This window comes from Oncorhynchus mykiss, chromosome 11 (assembly GCF_057628025.1).
Source record: "Oncorhynchus mykiss isolate SJ-2025 chromosome 11, ASM5762802v1, whole genome shotgun sequence".
NCBI classification, from domain to species: Eukaryota; Metazoa; Chordata; class Actinopteri; order Salmoniformes; family Salmonidae; genus Oncorhynchus; species Oncorhynchus mykiss.
Window position 1 is genome coordinate 46586592 of NC_143032.1, and position 8742 is coordinate 46595333.

Below are 8742 nucleotides of genomic sequence, written 5' to 3' on the forward strand. Positions count from 1 at the left end.
CTCAGAGAGAGAATAGTCTGGAAAAGCAAGAGAAGAAGAAGAGGGAAGATTCTCTCTCTGTGGTGCGCCTCAGGGTTCATTAGCGGTACTGCTCACAATCAATGATGGATTTATGGACTTAAGTAGGTACTCCTGATAATGGTGCTTAGTCTCTCAAGGTTAGCAGAATCGAGAAGATAATCTAACCAGGGCTTCTGAAGAGCACACAATCCATAAGAGGATACTAATTTGGCCTTGTCCACAAAATTAAACAAGCAGACATATAAACAGGCATTCACATGAGCCTGAAGACTGTCAGCAGAAAGACACACATTGTAAAACACACACACAAAGCATAGAGTACAGAGCATACATCCTAGTCCAATAGGCACTAGCAATGTCACAGAGAGAGAGGAAAAAGAGAGAGAAAGACAGAGATATAATAACTGAGAGATGAAGAAGAAAGAGAGTGCACAAGTGAGTTTAACCGAGGGGATGTGGGCGGGTGGGTAGGTGGGGAATTCGGGGTGCCCATCCAAACCCATTTTCAAAATCAGAACTTCTTTTCTAATGTCAGCATTTCGAATTGGAGCGTGTCCCCTCTCATTTAATGCATCATTTTGCGAAGTGATAAATTTGCGAATTAGACATACATCCTTTTTTTTGCTCTTAAGATACACAGCCTCATAAGGGAGGGAGCAGTGTGAAGGATTTAAGAGCGTTTCGCTGTGTCAAACATTAAAACCCACGGGATCTTCTGCACAATTAGACTGGGTGAGAGCAAGAGAGAAAAACCCAGGCAAAATCAGGATCTTAAGAGCAGCGACGTTATTCGTCTGTACAGTAACGCGGTTATCTGTCACGGGTGATCCTTTTAAACGCTTCGTTTGCAAGGATAAAAGTAGAGCAGAGGAAATAAACTTAGTTCTGCCTCCAATCTGCAAATCCTTGGTGGTCATGGAAGATGATCCCAATTTGCTTCTGAGCAGCACTGTCAGATTTCACAATAATAAATAATTGAAGACGTTAAGTGCCAATTATGTTCAATAAATGTGAAAGCCTATGGACCACTTGCTCTACCCAGACTACATGTGGCTCCTGCATAAAGATACCAGTCATACTTAATGTAAAAGGTTAATAATAGTTTTTGATATCTGTTTGCACTTCATTCTGCCTTCACACAAGCTAAATATCAACTGATTATAAAGAATGATATTAAACTGTGATTTTTTTCAAATTCATTGATTGCATTCTTAATTTGCTTTCAAGTGTTATCATTTAGGTCAACATAAATATCGACTTACTAAAACATTGAAATACGACACAGAGCAATCAACAATGAGTCGTACTGTGATTGACCGCTATCATTGCCAATAGCTGTGTCTGACTCTCTAATGCAGTTATCCAACCAATCATAGACACCAGCACTTTGGTTTCTCCCGTCTCCTTGCCCTGTCTACAAGTTTGCCCCACTATTTCAGAAGTTGAACAGTGGTGTCTCTTTCTGATAACGAGTCGTTGTGGTAATGTGAGAAACGTGGGTCTCGCCAGTGGGTCTCACCAGAGCTGCCTATCCCCCAGAGAGACCTACGGTACTGCCTGTAGTTACGCTATCAGCAGCATTGCTGCACTGCTGCTGCCACCCTGTCCAACATACCAGTCCACACTGCTTTATAATAGTACAGTGGGACAAGGCCGAGCAAATCCCTGAACCAATCAGATGCTGGATTCGTACCCACCTCTGCCTGGGCTACAGTACAGGGGGGGAATCAGACCACAGCTTTATTCCTTCCCGTCACATTGAATTAAAACCCATTTATACTATATCTTTAATCATAAGTAAACAAAACGGATACATTTGAAGTAATGGTGGGAATCAAACTAGGTAAACTATGACATACCCAGTAATGACTGAATACTCGTAAAACCACTTACTGCAACAAATTATTTCACATAATTTCCTTCCAACCCCCCATGCAAACAAACAAAAAGAGAGTAATTGAATGCATAGAGATTACGCGAGCCTGATGCGGAAGGAGGGAGGGCTGCATGCATGTGGTTGTGTTTGTTTTCGCTGGCTGTGGTCGGGGTTTGTTTTCTCATGGACTGTTTGCTCTCTCCAAAGCCTCATGTTTGCCCTTTGTCTCTGCCAAGAATATCTCAAAACATGAAGCCTTCTCCAGTCTCCTGATTTATGGAGGCCAGTAAATCTGGATCAATAATTTGGACAAATTATCACTTATAGAGGTGAAGTCCCTCTACTAGCATCCAAAATGATTAGCATAATGTAGTGTCTGTAAATCAGAGTTGATTTCCGGTTTCTCTGCACAGAAACAAAGTGCCAACACAGCTTTGAATGTTTATTACAGGCAATATTCACTTCAATTTAATAAAGGATGAGAGTGTTGTGAAACAGAAATGTACTCATTTTCGTTATTCGGGTAACAAAGCCGGAACCAGAAATAGACTGAACACTAGACTCGTAGAGGCCTCTGCCGGTCAGGGCTGTGTTTTTGGCACAACTCTGTATTTACCTAGAAGAGCCACCATGTCTGTTTGGACTGGATATTTCGGTGGCTGCTGGATTCCTGGACTGAATACCTGTATTCATCCGTTTGGGAGAGGCAGGCAGGCCATTGAGGCCATGGACAGTCAGGAGCCGAGAGCAGCCACAGTTTGAATATGATGCCCTCGGACCGGGTGGCCCCCTCCTTCCCATGACCACCTGTGTGTTTGCTCATGCAAGGATATGAAATAGCAGCAAATATGATGTGATGCGTGTATTTAAAAGGCATCCTGAACTGATGGACATCATTCACCCTCCAGTCTGTGCATCCAGTTTCTGTTTAGGTGAACACAGTACAGTATGTAGTATTTATGTTCAATTCAATGAATACGTTGATATACAGTAGAAGTGACGAAAGATTATGCATAATGTCCCGTAATTAGATTTTGATACGTCTTCAAAACATATGCTGCACAAGTGGAGAGTAGACAGTCACTGAATGTTCTGCACAGAATGAGCCAAGTGGTTTTGACTAAAATGCAAAAATTATTTTGCAGCTGGGAAAGATAAATTAGAATTTCATATTTAATCGAATCAAACTAACTGGTGTATCAAATGTAATGTAACCCTTATCAGAAAGCCAGGGCCTTTCTCCAGGTGTAGATCTGGTTTAATAACGCCAAATTGCAACTCAGATCATGCTTTAGTGGAATATTTCAATCACAACGCATCTTCTGTTCATACATCTACACTAAAAATGTGGACACAATAAGAATGTGGACACAGAACAATCACAGGATGCACCCCAGCTAAAAATTATTGGTAGAGAGAATGATTTTTTAACTGTCTCATTACGCACACCTGATTCCAATTGCCCTGATAAGTAATTATATATATGTGCCCTGTGTTTACCATTGTCTTGTCAGTTATTGTTCCCATGTCCGGTAGTCTTGTGAGTACCTGTTCTTTGTTTAGGCTTTCGTGCTGCGTGTATTGTGTACTCACTATTACGGATCTCGTCATGTGTAGTATTGCGCAATTGTTATTAAGTGTCTCGTCCCATTCACTGTTTATGGGTCTCGTCCCGTGTATTTATTAGAGGTTTAACCTTGCTCTTTTGTTTGGATTACATTCCTGTGTTTTTGTATATGCGTTGGTTTTGGTCTTGGTCCCTATGCCTTTTCTGTCACCGTCACGGATTCCCCCGGTACTGCTGCTCTTTCCATGCACCAGTTCCCAGAGGTCTACGTCACCGGCCTCTAGACATCTGTCAACGATTAGGTGAATGGACAAGGCGGAGTCAGGCGCAGGACACAGGTATGAGTAATAAGCAGAGAATTTACTCAAAAATTAAGCAATGTTCCAACAAGGAAAAACACAAATATCCAGAGCACAAAATAATGTAACCACATGAAAACGACAATCACGCACAAAACAGAAAGGGATTATGGAATGGAAACCAAGTGTGTATAATGAAGACAAAACAAAATGAAACTTGGATCGGTGGTGACTAGAAAGCCGGTGACGTCGACCGCCGAATGCCGCCCGAACAAGGAGAGGGACCAACTTCGGCGGAAGCACACCTGATTCCAATTCCCCTGATTAGTAATTGTATACTGTATACTGTATGTGCCCTCTGTTCACCATTGTCTTGTCGGTTATTGATCCCATCTCCGTTGGTCTTGTGAGTACCTGTGACAGGTGTATAAAATAGAGCACACAGCCAGAGTCCAGTGACTTTTAATGTGGCAGCGTCATAGGATGCCACCTTTCCAACAAGTCAGTTCGTTAAATGTCTGCCCTGCTAAACCTGCCCTGTTCAACTGTAAGTGCTGTTATTGTGAAGTGGAAAAGTCTAGGAGCAATAACGGCTCAGCTGCGAATTGGTAGACACAAGCTCACAGAACGGGACAGCTGAGTGCTAAAGCACGTAGCGCGTAAAATTATTCTGTCCTAGGTTGCAACACTCACTACTGAGTTCCAAACTGCCTCTGGAAGCAACTTCAGCACAATAACTGTTTATCGGGAGCATCATGAAATGGGTTCCCATCGCCGAGCATCCTAAGATCACCATGCGCAATGCCAAGCGTCGGCTGGAGTGGTGTAAAGCTAAGCCGCCATTGGACTTTTGAGAAGTGTAAACATGTTCCTTGGAGTGATGAATCACGCTTCACCATCTGGCAGTCCGATGGACAAACCTGGGATTGGCGGATACCAGGAGAATGCTACCTGCCATAATGCATGGTGTCAACTGTAAAGTTCGGTGGAGGAGGAATAATGGTCTGGGCTGTTTTACATGGTTTGGGCTCCTTAGTTCCAGTGAAGGGAAATCTTAATGCTACAGCATACAATCACATTCTAGACGATTCTGTGCTTCCAACTTTCTGTGCAACAGTTTGGGGACAGGCCTTTCCTGTTTCAGCATGACAATGCCCCTGTGCACAACGCGAAGTCCATAGAGAAATGTTTAGTCGATCGTTGTGGAATAATTTAACTGGCTTGCACAGAGCCCTGATCTCAACCCCATGGAACACCTTTGGGATGAATTGGAACGCCGACTGCGAGTCAGACCTAATCGCCCAACATCAGTGCCCGACTTCACTAATGCTCTTGTGGCTGAATGGGAGCAAGTCCCCTGCAGCAAAGTTCCAACATCTAGTGGAAAGCCTTCCCAGAAGAGTGGAAGCTGTTGTAGTAGCAAAAGGGGATCAACTCCATATTAATGCCCATGATTTTGGAATGAGATGTTCGACAAGCAGGTGTCCATATACTTTTGTTCATGTGGTGTATTTAGCATGTTTTTGCATTAGGAGAACCATCCCTTAATGACAAACAGAAGTTACCCAGAATGTGGTAACCATGTTCTCAGAATGTCCAATATTAATGTTCTAGACAAGTTTAATGTGATGTTGCAAGAACATTCAGTTGTAAAGTTTTCTGAATGTTAGGAGAACATCCAACCAACGTCACACCAAATATGCACAAAACATGGCTGTCATGTTCTCAGAACATGTAAGCATTCACACATGACAGACTGTGCATTGCCAGGGAATTACCGCACACTTCAGCAGTGTCAGAAACCATGAGGCCAAATGACTGACTTGTTGCCATGTCACTAGGCTACAAAAAATAGTTCCCCCAATCCACTTACTGACATCATGCAGCCACGGCCAGAGCATTCACTGGCCATGGCGAGAGGACTCTCATTAGATCTCAGCTCACCACATGCTGCAGCAACCAAGACTTGCCACCACAAGTTGTCAAGTCAAGACAGCTAGATATGAATTTACAATCACCAATTAGTAGTTAATACATATATTTGTAATTTGACTGGTTTTATTTACATTTCTAACATTATAGTTTGCTAGACGTGATGCTAGCTGTTGAACTTCAGCCATGCAGCATATGTGTGTTAGCTAACATAGCTAGCTAGCCTCGCTAGCACTAGCTAATTATGGTTTAGCTAGCTGTGCTTTGTAGGTAGCTTAGTTGCGTTGTTGTTAGTCAAATTAGCCAGCTGACTCACCAATTACTGTGTGCTTTGTTAGTTAGCTAACCAAGTTAAGCAATAGTTTTAAAAATCATTTGAGTCAACTGACACTACAATGTATGTTTTGTTATTGCCCTAAATCAGAAGAACATTACGGGTGAACACCGTGAGGCAGTAACAAGAGGAGGGACCAAATCAAATTGGATTGGTCAAATACATGTGATTAGCAGATGTTATTGTGGGTGTAGCGAAATTCTTGTAAGATCAAGTGTCCTGAAAATGTTTTTTTTTTGTTTCTGCATTTTAAACCAAGTTGAAAACATAACATGGAATGTACACCTAATTACCTCCATGCATAGATTGACATAGAAAACAAGGAAAATCAAGTTTTAGAGAGTTGTTTGTCTCAAGATGCATATGTGATTGATAATATTGCAGAACGTTGCTATTGTTACTAAATTCAGTGGCACTCTAGTTCCTGTAGCAGCCTATGGTTCCTGTAGTAGCCTAAAAATACTCTGTTCATGGTTGGTTACTATTGGCCAGTAGACAAGTATGATAGCTAGCTAGCTACTTTTCAGCTTAGAAGAAGAGGTGACACCTCTAGTCAATATAGTAGATTGTCTTTCATTTTAGTCAGTTATCCTCTGAAATGTGGACTGTGAAAAAAGTAGTTACAAGTTGAACATACCGTATTTGTCTGAAATCGAATGAGTCAGCAGTTGTTGATCATGGTGTAATCATAGCAGGCTAACCAGCTGCATAATGGCAAGATCTGAGTACGGCTAGCTATGTTTAGAAAATGGCTGAGAACTCAAATCCTGTAGCTGGCTAGCAAGTCCACCTCAGCGACAATGTTATTGGAGTGCGGGAATGTTAGATTAGTTTTACCTTCCAAAATAACCTTCATTGAAATGTATTTACTACTGGTTACGGATCTGAGGCGAGATAAATTGTCTGCCATGTCATTTTATTTTGGTCAAGGCTTGGAGTTGGTGTCTTGATACGTCACGTACTACTTCAGTAAGTGATTATCCAAGTGATTATCCAAGTGATTATCCTACTTCACAGTGTGGATAACAGTGAATTGTCAAAGACTTAGAAACTCCATTTCAGTCAATCAGATTGCAGATTTCTCCAAACCCACATTACGAAATATATATTAATGTTCTAGACATGTTTCATGGGAACGTTGCAAAAACATCCTAATGGGCACACACTGGTTGAATCAATGTTGTTTATACACGTACTTTCAATAAAATTACATGGAACCAACATGGAATAGATGTTGAATTGTCATCTGTGCCAAGTGGGATTTCTGTGTATCAGTGGTCAGGAGATTCCAAAGAAACGTTCTCCCCCCACATCAAGCCTTGTTTCTTTTCCAATCAAGGCCATGATTGGTAAACCACTGACACATTCACAGCGTTTTGTCTGTAGGCAAAGTTAAGGACACACACACATACATCTTAATAAAGTGTTTTTAATCCACATATTTTACACACATTGTGCATGTCATTTGTACAGTAATTTTCATTCAACATGTCCTCACCTGGGATTTGAACTAAAACTCTTGGTTCATGGTATTCCAATCTTCCTGTTACGCCACCATTTCCGTGTCAGGTATCAGTTCTTCTGACTATCCTCTCATCATTGGGTTGTTTTACTTATTTCAGCAATTTAAAGGCTTTCTGTAAGGGCTTTCTGAGCAGAGATTTACTTCAAAGTGCATACACCCTATTGCTTACACCTATCCAGATGTTTCTGATCAACACAAGTAAGTTGACCCAATGTAAGAGAAAGGCAAAAAAGGACATCAACCACCCGATCCATGGCCTGTTGACCCCGCTATTATCCAGAAGGCGAGGTCAGTACAGGTGAATCAAAGTTGGGACAGAGAGACTGAAAAACAACTTCTATCTCAAGGCCTTCCGACTGTTAAATGGCCATCACTAGCCGGCTTCCACCCGGTTACTCAACCCTGCACCTTAGAGGCTGCTGCGCTTTATACATGAACTTGGAATCACTGGCCACTTTAAAAATGGAACGCTAGTCACTTTAATGTTTACACACTGCTTTACTCATCTCAAATGTATATACTTTATTCTATTCGACTGTTTTTTAGTCAATGCCACTCCGACATTGAGCAATCTAATATTTATATATTTCTTAATACCATTATTTTACTTTTAGATTTGTGTGTATTGTTGTGAATAGTTAGATACTACTGCACTGTTGGAGCTAGGAACACAAGCATTTTGCTACACCCGCAACAACATCTGCTAAATATGTGTATGTGACCAATACAAGTTGATTTGATTTATCCTCCCTCTCTTTTCAATGCAAACGAGAATCCCATGTCTTCTGTCATTATAGAGGCAGTGATTTTACAGTAGAAAGAAATATAAAATGGCATTATAAAAATGACATTATGACACGTTGCGCTGTCGAGAGATTCATTCTCCAGCCCTGTCCCAAAGTGCTATTAAAAATTCTCCACCCCCTTTACTTTCCTTCCCTGAGGGTCGGCGTTAGTGGTGGAGGGGGTTGTGGGGGAGGTGAAATAAGCATATTATCAAATGTTGCTCTCAAACGGCCTCATTTCTTGGAAGCGTGAAATGCCTTGTCTCTTCTGGGCGTGCCACTGGTAATGCTGAGTGGCAGGTACTCCAGCGTAGTAGCCAACGTCGGCTGCCTGGACAACCGCTGTCGTTGGAGATGCTCACCAGACCCAGATGCTGGTAACATTTCCACCAATTATGACCGG